This window comes from Nicotiana sylvestris, chromosome 8, assembly GCF_000393655.2.
Source record: "Nicotiana sylvestris chromosome 8, ASM39365v2, whole genome shotgun sequence".
Taxonomy (NCBI): Eukaryota; Viridiplantae; Streptophyta; class Magnoliopsida; order Solanales; family Solanaceae; genus Nicotiana; species Nicotiana sylvestris.
Window position 1 is genome coordinate 113,963,401 of NC_091064.1, and position 8,992 is coordinate 113,972,392.

The following is an 8,992-nucleotide window of genomic DNA, read 5'->3' on the forward strand; positions in this document are numbered from 1 at the left end:
ATAGTCAGATTCATATCACTAAACTCAATCATCAGTTGACCTCAAACTAAATCAAACAACATCATAACAAAGATGAATGATTCAAACTAAATCAAAAACTAAGGACCAGCACATAAACACTCGACATTAAATCACTTGATGAAAAACTAACGAACTTCCAACAAAAATGAACACGAATTATCTCTAATACAAATAAAGACCTGGGTTCGAATTCAAACCAACCCATCGGAACACAAACACAATCATAGAAAGAAGAAAAGGAGCGGAAGATGAATTCGCTGAATGAAAAACTAAAAGAAAAGAGAACGAAAACCAGTAGTTTGAAGTCCGGGTTCGAATGGCAACCTCGATTTTCGACTAGACACCAAAAAAAAACTTCGCATCGAACCCAAACGCTTGAGCTACTCCATTTTGATTATTTCTTAGAAATGACTTAAAGTTAACGTTTTGAAAGAACAACAAACACCGAACTCTATCTATTTCGTGGCTGTTTTCGTTGCTTTCTCAGTCCGTTCCTCCTCTATCTTATGAATGTGGACGTGAGTGTGTGCGACGTTTCTGGGTTTGGCTAGAGGTGAACGACGAGAGCTTGGAGCTGGACGTGACAGTGGCGGTGGCTGCTGGACGTGGAGGCTGCTGGGGTGTTGAAGAAGATGACGCAACGGCAGTGAGTTGGGTCGTTCGTGTATGGCTGCGTCGTGTGTGCTTGAAGAAGGAGAAGGAGAAGCGATGGTGGTTGGGAGGTCGACGTGCTGTGGACGCTCATTGGTGAGAGGAGGAGGGCAGCCATGGGCATGGGAGCTGGAGCTTGCGACTAGAGGGCTGCCATGGGGCTGTAGGTTGGCGACGAGGAGAGGGCAGCCATGGGGGGGGGTCGTTTGAAGCTGGATCTGGAGGGGTCGTTCGGGGTAGATGGAGAGGAGAAGGGCAGCCGTGAGAGGGGTGGTCGTTTGGAGAAGGAGAAGAAGGGGGGAGGGTGTTTAGGGTTTTTTTTAGGTTAGGGGTTTAGAAAAATGAAAAATGGAAGAAGGGGGGTGTTTGTTTGGGGTTATGGGGCGGACCGGGTCGGGTCGACCCGGTGGGGTTTTTGGGTTGGATAAAGGGTTATTTGGTTTGGGCCTGGTTGATTTAATTTAAAAGGTGGCCCAGTCCGATTTTCTTCTTATTTCCATTGCTTCTTTTTCTTCTTTTATTTTTCTTTAAATAAAACTAAAATTCTAAAAATCCTAAATTAGCCTATAAAACTAAATTAATTTATAAAAATGCTAATTAACTCTTAATAACAATTAACACACAATTAAATAGCAATTACGATAAAATCACACAATTTGGACATTAAATGCTAAAAATGCAACGTACATTATTTTTATGATTTTTTGTTCTTGTAAAACAAACTTAATTGCTCCTAATTGTAAAATTAAATCCTAAATGCAAATGCGACATATTTTTGTATTTTTTATTAATTTAACAAATAAACATGCACGGACAAATACAAATAATTATCCAAAAATGCCACGAAAATTCTCAAAATTGCACACAAAGGAAAATTATTTTATTTTGAATTTTTGGGAGTAATTCTCACATAGGGCAAAAATCACGTACTCACAGCTGCCCCTCTTTGTCCGAAAACATGAAGGGTTTTCGTGCAAAGATGAAGTGAGCAGATACGAGCGATTTTTGCCCATCCGAGTACTCCGTGTGAAGCATTTTTTGAAAGATTTAACCGAACCTTTGCTTCGACGGTTTCCTACATATCCCTGGCTAATAGGGAATCAGGTCAATGTAGTTCGGGAAGTTTTGGATAGCTGGGACTGCCTTTTGCTGTTACTGTTGTTGCTGCTGATGTTACCTCTTAATGACCTCCTTATTACACCTTGATGAAAGATAAAGAAATTATACTAAGCTATGATCTATGAATTACAAAGATTTATTCCCGAGCTTGGTCATGTGACTGTTGCTGCCTTGTTGCCTTGTGTTTCCTTTGAAACTTCTTTACTTCTAATTTGATTTGTATTCTCCCTTGATCGCCGATCTCGCACTATTTATTTCCTTCTGGCGAGCTTCGCATTATTTTCCTTTCGAATCTTGAACTACCTTCATCTGCTAGGGATTTATGTTGTTTCCCGCTGGGGATTTTGCTTGTATTCCTCCGCTTTACTGACTTCGACACCAATTACTTCTTAAAATATAACACCTCCATTCTCCAGGCGGGCTCCTGACTTCAACAACTTTCTTAAAATATAACACCTCCATTCTCCAGGCGGGACCCTGACTTCAACAACTTTCTTAAAATGTAACACCTCCATTCTCCAGGCGGGCTCCTGATTTCAACAACTTTCCTAAATGTAATTCAGCCTCCATTCTCCAGGAGGGCTCCTGACTTCAACAACTTTCTTAAAATGTAACACCTTCATTCTACAGGCGGGCTCCTGACTTCAACAACTTTCTTAAAATGTAACACCTCCATTCTCCAGGCGGGCTCCTGACTTCAACAACTTTCTTAAAATGTAACACCTCCATTCTCCAGGCGGGCTCCTGACTTCAACAACTTTCTTAAAATGTAACACCTCTATTCTCCAGGCGGGCTCCTGACTTCAACTATTTCTTAAAACATAACACCTCCATTCTCCAGGCGGGCTCCTGACTTCAACTACTTCTTAAAAATTTTACCACCTCCATTCTCCAGGCGGGCTCCTGACTTCAACAACTTTCTTAAAATGTAACACCTCCATTCTACAAGCGGGCTCCTGACTTCAACAACTTTCTTAAAATGTAACACCTCCATTCTCTAGGCGGGCTCCTGACTTCTTTAACTTGAATCATCTTCTTTCAACTGCTTCCCTCAAAACTGGTATTTTATTCCTCTGAAAACTGCTAGGGATAACATCGATATTTTATTCACAAATACGTTATTTTCCTTCTTCAAAGACTACTTCCTTTAAAGCTGGTGCTTTCACTTCCCTGAAACCTGCCGGGAATAACACTGCTGGGGAATTATCTTCCTCCTTTAAGACCAGTTACTCTCCTCCTTTTAACAATGGTGGGGATGATACTGATTTAAAGGCCACTACTTTTAAAACTTTGGGTTATCTTGCTTCTTCCAAGGTTGCTTGTCTTTAAAACTTTTATCTCCCTTCTCGTATACTGCTGAGGATTTTACTTCCTTCAAAACTTGTGTTATCTTCTCTCTTTCCCAAATGGCTATCTGATTTCAAGAAAATTTTCTGCCCCAGTTTGATAATCTTCTTTGTGGACATGCCTCCCTGCTGTCAATAATATTTCCTTTCCCTGCTTTAAATCAAAGAAAAATTTGTTAGTTTAAAACGTAGTGAGTGGTCGTGCCACTTCTGCTGGGGATGGTTTTTCCCTTTTCTTTTCCCTGCTTTGCTACAAAACTTGCTGGGGATGATATTATTTGCTGGGGATGATATTCCTGTTGGGGATGGTTTTTCTTTTCTCTTCCTTCCCCGCTCTGTGTTGTCCGACCATTGCAGAACTTGGTCGAGAATCTGTTGGAGTTGTTCCTGTATCTCGCAAATCTGCTGGGGATCCTCTTGGAATTTGATCCATAACCTTTCAACTGTTGTTCTTTCTGTTTTTCTCCAACTTCCCCTGGAAATTTGGTCCTCTTGGGATCTAGACCCATTCGTCATTTGATCTTGCGACAAACTTCTTTTCGCTTTGTCGCCTTATCTTTGGCCTGTCCTATTCGCATTTTGCTTTGCACCATTTTGGCCATTGGTAGTAAGCTCTGAAAATCTTTTCCAAGAACAAACTGCTAGGGAGGTAAAGTCTTTAAACCAAGAAATGAATTAGTGATGATTTCAAAAATAGAAAAAGAAGAAGTCTTTCTGAACAAATGCTGGGGAAAAAGAAAGAAAAGGACTTATCTGAATGATATAACTGATCCCAACGATCATGTCGTGCATTCCGGACTAATCAACCCAGTCTATTCGTATCAATCAATCTTTCGGACGACCTCATCTTGCTGGGGATAAACAAGCACTCAACTCTTTGCCAAATGTGGACCCTTTCCGCCAATCTTGCCTTGTCGCCTCATAGTGCCCTTCGAGGGGTTTTCACTAATAAGACTCTCTCATTTCTCTCAACTCCCGTCGCCTTATGGTGCATGTGAAGGTTTTCACCGATAAGACTCTCTCGTTTTATTTTATTTTTCAGCTGGGGATTGGAGTGCTGCCAATATGATTCTCTCTGCTGGGTATCGGGGTGTTATCCCCGACTTCCGTTTGCATGACTTGGCACTTCTCGGATACTGATCGGGAGGTCTTTTTGGACATCAATATGGGTTTCGTGTATGGCTAAAGAAATGGGGTATTAAGAGTTCAAAATAATTTTGATGGTTATAACAGTACAACTCTTGGAATCACACTTTCTTTCCAAAATTACGAACACAAACTTCTGCCCCGGTTTTTCTTGCTTGGGGATTTTTTTTTGTTTGTTACCCTATGTTGCATTATGCGTGCTATGTTACATTATGACCGAGCCATAAGGCGCCTACGTATCCTTCTTTGAGGAATCAGGTCAAACGTAGTTCCCAATTCCTTTTTTTCTTGTTACCTTTCTTTTGTCTTTATTATCATTATTTTTCTCTTCTCTTTTCTTTCATTTTCATTAATAATTCCAAAAGAGGGGTATGAAAGAACAAATAAGGCTCAAAAGGGGAAGCAAAGGTTAAAGTGTTTGGATAGAAGAAAGAATTGCCTCCGTCATTTCATTCTCCGATAAATGCCAAGTACAAACAAACAACAATCACAACTAAAAGAAATCATACATAATATCTCTTAACTGCGTTAGAATTGATAGCCATGTCGACGCATTTCCCTTCGATATCTGTTAAGCATAAAACGCCATTGGACAACACTCTGGTTACAATGAATGGCCCTTGCCAATTCGGGGCGAACTTGCCCTTTGCCTCAGCTTGATGTGGGAGGATGCGTTTCAGCACTTGCTAGCCCACTTCAAACTTCTGGGGACGCACCTTTTTGTTGTATGCTCTTGCCATTCTTTTTTGATATAACTGGCCATGACACATAGCTACCAGTCTCTTTTCATCAATCAAGTTCAGCTGCTCAAAACGGGTTTTGATCCACTCGTCATCATCAATCTCAGCTTCAGCGATAATCCGAAGGGATGGAATTTCAACTTCCGCCGATATTACTGCTTCAGTTCCATATACCAACAAATAAGGAGTTTCCCCTACTGAAGTACGAACAGTAGTGCGATAACCCAACAATGCAAATGGTAATTTCTCATGCCATTGTCTGGATCCTTCTATCATCTTCCTCAGTATCTTCTTTATGTTCTTGTTGGCCGCCTCGATCGCTCCATTCACCTTGAGACGATATGGTGTGGAATTACGGTGTGTAATCTTGAACTGTTGACATACTTCATTCATCAAACCGCTGTTAAGATTAGCACCATTGTCCGTGATGATCACTTTCGAGACCCCAAACCTACAGATGATATGAGAATGAACAAAATCTACCACTACTTTCTTGGTTACCGACTTGAAAGTTTTAGCTTCAACCCACTTAGGAAATAGTCGATGGTTACCAGAATGAACCTATGACCGTTGGTAGCTGCCGGCTCGATAGGTCCAATGACATCCATGCCCTAAGCAACAAATGGCCATGGTGCTGACATTGTATGCAATTCTGTCGGCGGAGAATGAATCAAATCTCCGTGTATCTGACATTGATGGCATTTTCACACGAAATTGATACAATCACGCTCCATAGTGAGCCAATAGTACCCTGCTCGAAGAATCTTCTTCGCCAACACATATCCGTTCATATGTGGCCCACAAACTCCAGCATGTACCTCTATCATAACTATCGTGGCTTGACTAGCATCTATACATCTCAGCAATCCCAAATCTGGGGTTCTTTTGTACAACACTCCTCCACTGAGGAAGAAACCATTTGCCAATCGCCGAATGGCTCTCTTTTGATCTCCGGTGGCTTGCTCCGGGTATATCCCCATCCTGAGGTACTCCTTGACATCATAAAACCATGGCTCTCCATCCATTTCTCCCTCTATCATGTTGCAATAAGCATGCTGATCACGAACCTAGATATGCAACGGGTCAACATGAATTTTGTCTGGGTGGTGCAACATCGATGCTAAAGTGGCCAAAGCATCGGCAACCTCATTGTGAACTCTTGGGATGTGTATGAACTCCACTGATCGAAATCGCTTGCTCAGATCGTGCAAACATTGTCGATATGGTATGAGCTTCAAATCCCTTGTTTCCCATTCACCTTGAATCTGATGCACCAGGAGGTCTGAGTCTCCCAAGACCAAGACGTCCTGGACATCCATGTCTGCAGCTAGTCATAGACCCAAAATGCATGCCTCATATTCAGCCATATTGTTGGTACAATAGAAACGCAACTGAGCCGTAACAGGATAATGACGTCCTGTTTTAGAAATAAGTACCGCTCCTATTCCAACTCCCTTCGCATTTGCGGCTCCATCAAAGAAGAGCTTCCAACCTGGTTCATTGGTCATTTCCAACTCATCTATATGCATCACTTCTTCATCAGGAAAATACGTCCTCAATGGCTCGTATTCTTCATCAACAGGATTCTCAGCCAAGTGATCGGCCAGTGCTTGGGCTTTCATAGCCGTCCTCGTCACATAGACGATGTCGAACTCCGTGAGTACTATTTGCTATTTCGCTAACCTCCCTGTGGGCATAGGCTTCTGGAAAATATACTTCAGTGGATCCAAGCGTGAAATGAGATAAGTAGTATATGATGACAGATAATGCTTCAATTTCTTGGCCACCCAAGTTAGGGCGCAACATGTTTTCTCGAGTTGAGTGTACTTAACCTCATAGCCTGTAAACTTCTTGCTGAGATAATAGATGGCTTACTCCTTCCTTCCTGTAATGTCGTGTTGCCCCAGTACGCAGCCAAACGAATTCTCCAGGACCGTTAGATAAAGAATTAACAGTCTTCCCGGCTCAGGTGGAACCAACACAGGTGGATTTGACAAATACCCTTTGATTTGGTCAAATGCTTCCTGACATTCTGCCGTCCATTCTACCACGACATTTTTCTTCAGTAGCCGAAAATTGGGTTCACAAGTTGCTGTGAGTTGAGCAATAAACCTGCTGATATAATTCAACCTTCCCAACAGACTCATTACTTATGTCTTGTTCTTCGGCAGTGGCAAATCTTGGATGGATTTGATCTTTGACGGGTCCAACTCAATGCCTCACCGACTGACGATGAATCCCAACAGCTTTCCAGATGGAACACCAAATGCACATTTGGCCGGGTTGAGCTTAATATCATACCTTCGAAGTCTTTGAAAAAACTTCCTCAAGTCTGTTACGTGGTCTTCCTGATGCTTGGACTTTATGATCACATCGTCCACGTATACCTCAATCTCCTTGTGTATCATGTCATGAAACACAGTAGTCATTGCTCTCATGTATGTTGCCCCAGCGTTCTTCAAACCAAATGGCATTACCTGGTAGCAATAAGTCCCCCACGGCGTAATGAACGCCGTTTTTTCCACGTCTTCTTCATCCATCAGAATCTGATGATACCCAGCGTAACAATCCACAAAAGACTCACGTCCGGCACAATTATCGATCAAAATATGGATGTTGGGTAATGGAAAGTTATCCTTTGGGCTTGCCTTATTCAGATTGCGATAATCGACACACACCCTGATCTTCCCATCTTTCTTCGGCACAAGCACCACATTAGCCAACCAATCAGGATATCGAGTGACCTGAATAACCTTTGCTTGTAGCTGCTTGGTTACTTCCTCTTTAATCTTTACACTCATATCTGTTTTGAACTTCCTCAATTTCTGCTTGACGGGAGGGCATGCTGGGTCAATAGGCAATTTATGAACCACTAAATCAATGCTTAATCCTGGTATGTCATCGTACGACCATGCAAAAATGTCTTTGAATTCAATAAGTGCTTTGACTAGTTCTTCCCTGATATTTGGTTCAATGTGGATGCTTATTTTAGTTTCCTTAATATCGTCTGCATCCCCTAAATTGATGGCTTCTGTGTCAGTTAAGTTGGGCTTGGGTTTTTCTTCGAACTGGATTAATTCTCTGTTTATCTCTTCAAAGGCTTCATCCTCATCGTATTCCGATTCGTCATCATAATCGACCTCTTGTACAATTAGTTCGGAATCAGATTGATCTTTTAGACTAGGTTGAAGTGCATGCCATGTCATTAAGACCAGTATAAAGAGAACTGTTCAGAAAAAGAAAAGAAGAATACAAAATCAAAAATAAAAAAAATGAAATAAGGAATGAAGAAGAAACTTTTTATTTTATTGAATTATGGGATAACAAGGTTTCACACTTTGATGAACACGATAAAAATAAAAAGGAATCTGGATTATAACCCTGGAATAATCCAGAAAACAAGAAGGAAAATCAGAGCCAACTACCAGTACTCCCTCCGAGTAGGAAGAGGAGTAGCTGTCCAATTGTTGACATTGGCCCTAGGCCCCACAAACTGTTTGTCTACCTTACTGGAACCTTCTCCAGCTTCTATCATGTTGACATCGGCGAACAACCTTTCAAATCCTTCATTCAAATCTCCATCTGTTCCGATCAGTGGTCCGAGAACCTTCAGGACCGACAACTCTCTGATACCTGCTCTGACAAATGATCTGGATAGGCGCGGGATTGGCTTAGGGAGGACCCAGACTCTTTTCTTCAACTTGCGGGCCCGCTTTACATCTGCTGCTGTAGGCTTGAATCCCAGCCCAAAAGTATCCAGGTTCTTGGGCAAAGAAACTGGATGGACAATACCCTGCAGATCAACCCCCAAATCCTTTCCTGGTACAAACCCGTTGTTTAACATCTCTGAGGCTATCATGAAGGTCGCAGCTACGATTCTGGGAAGTGGAAGGCCCCCACCCTCAGGAACTTTGTCTACTGAGACTGCGTCAAAAACCTGATAAACCCATGGGCCCTTGTCATCGTCGG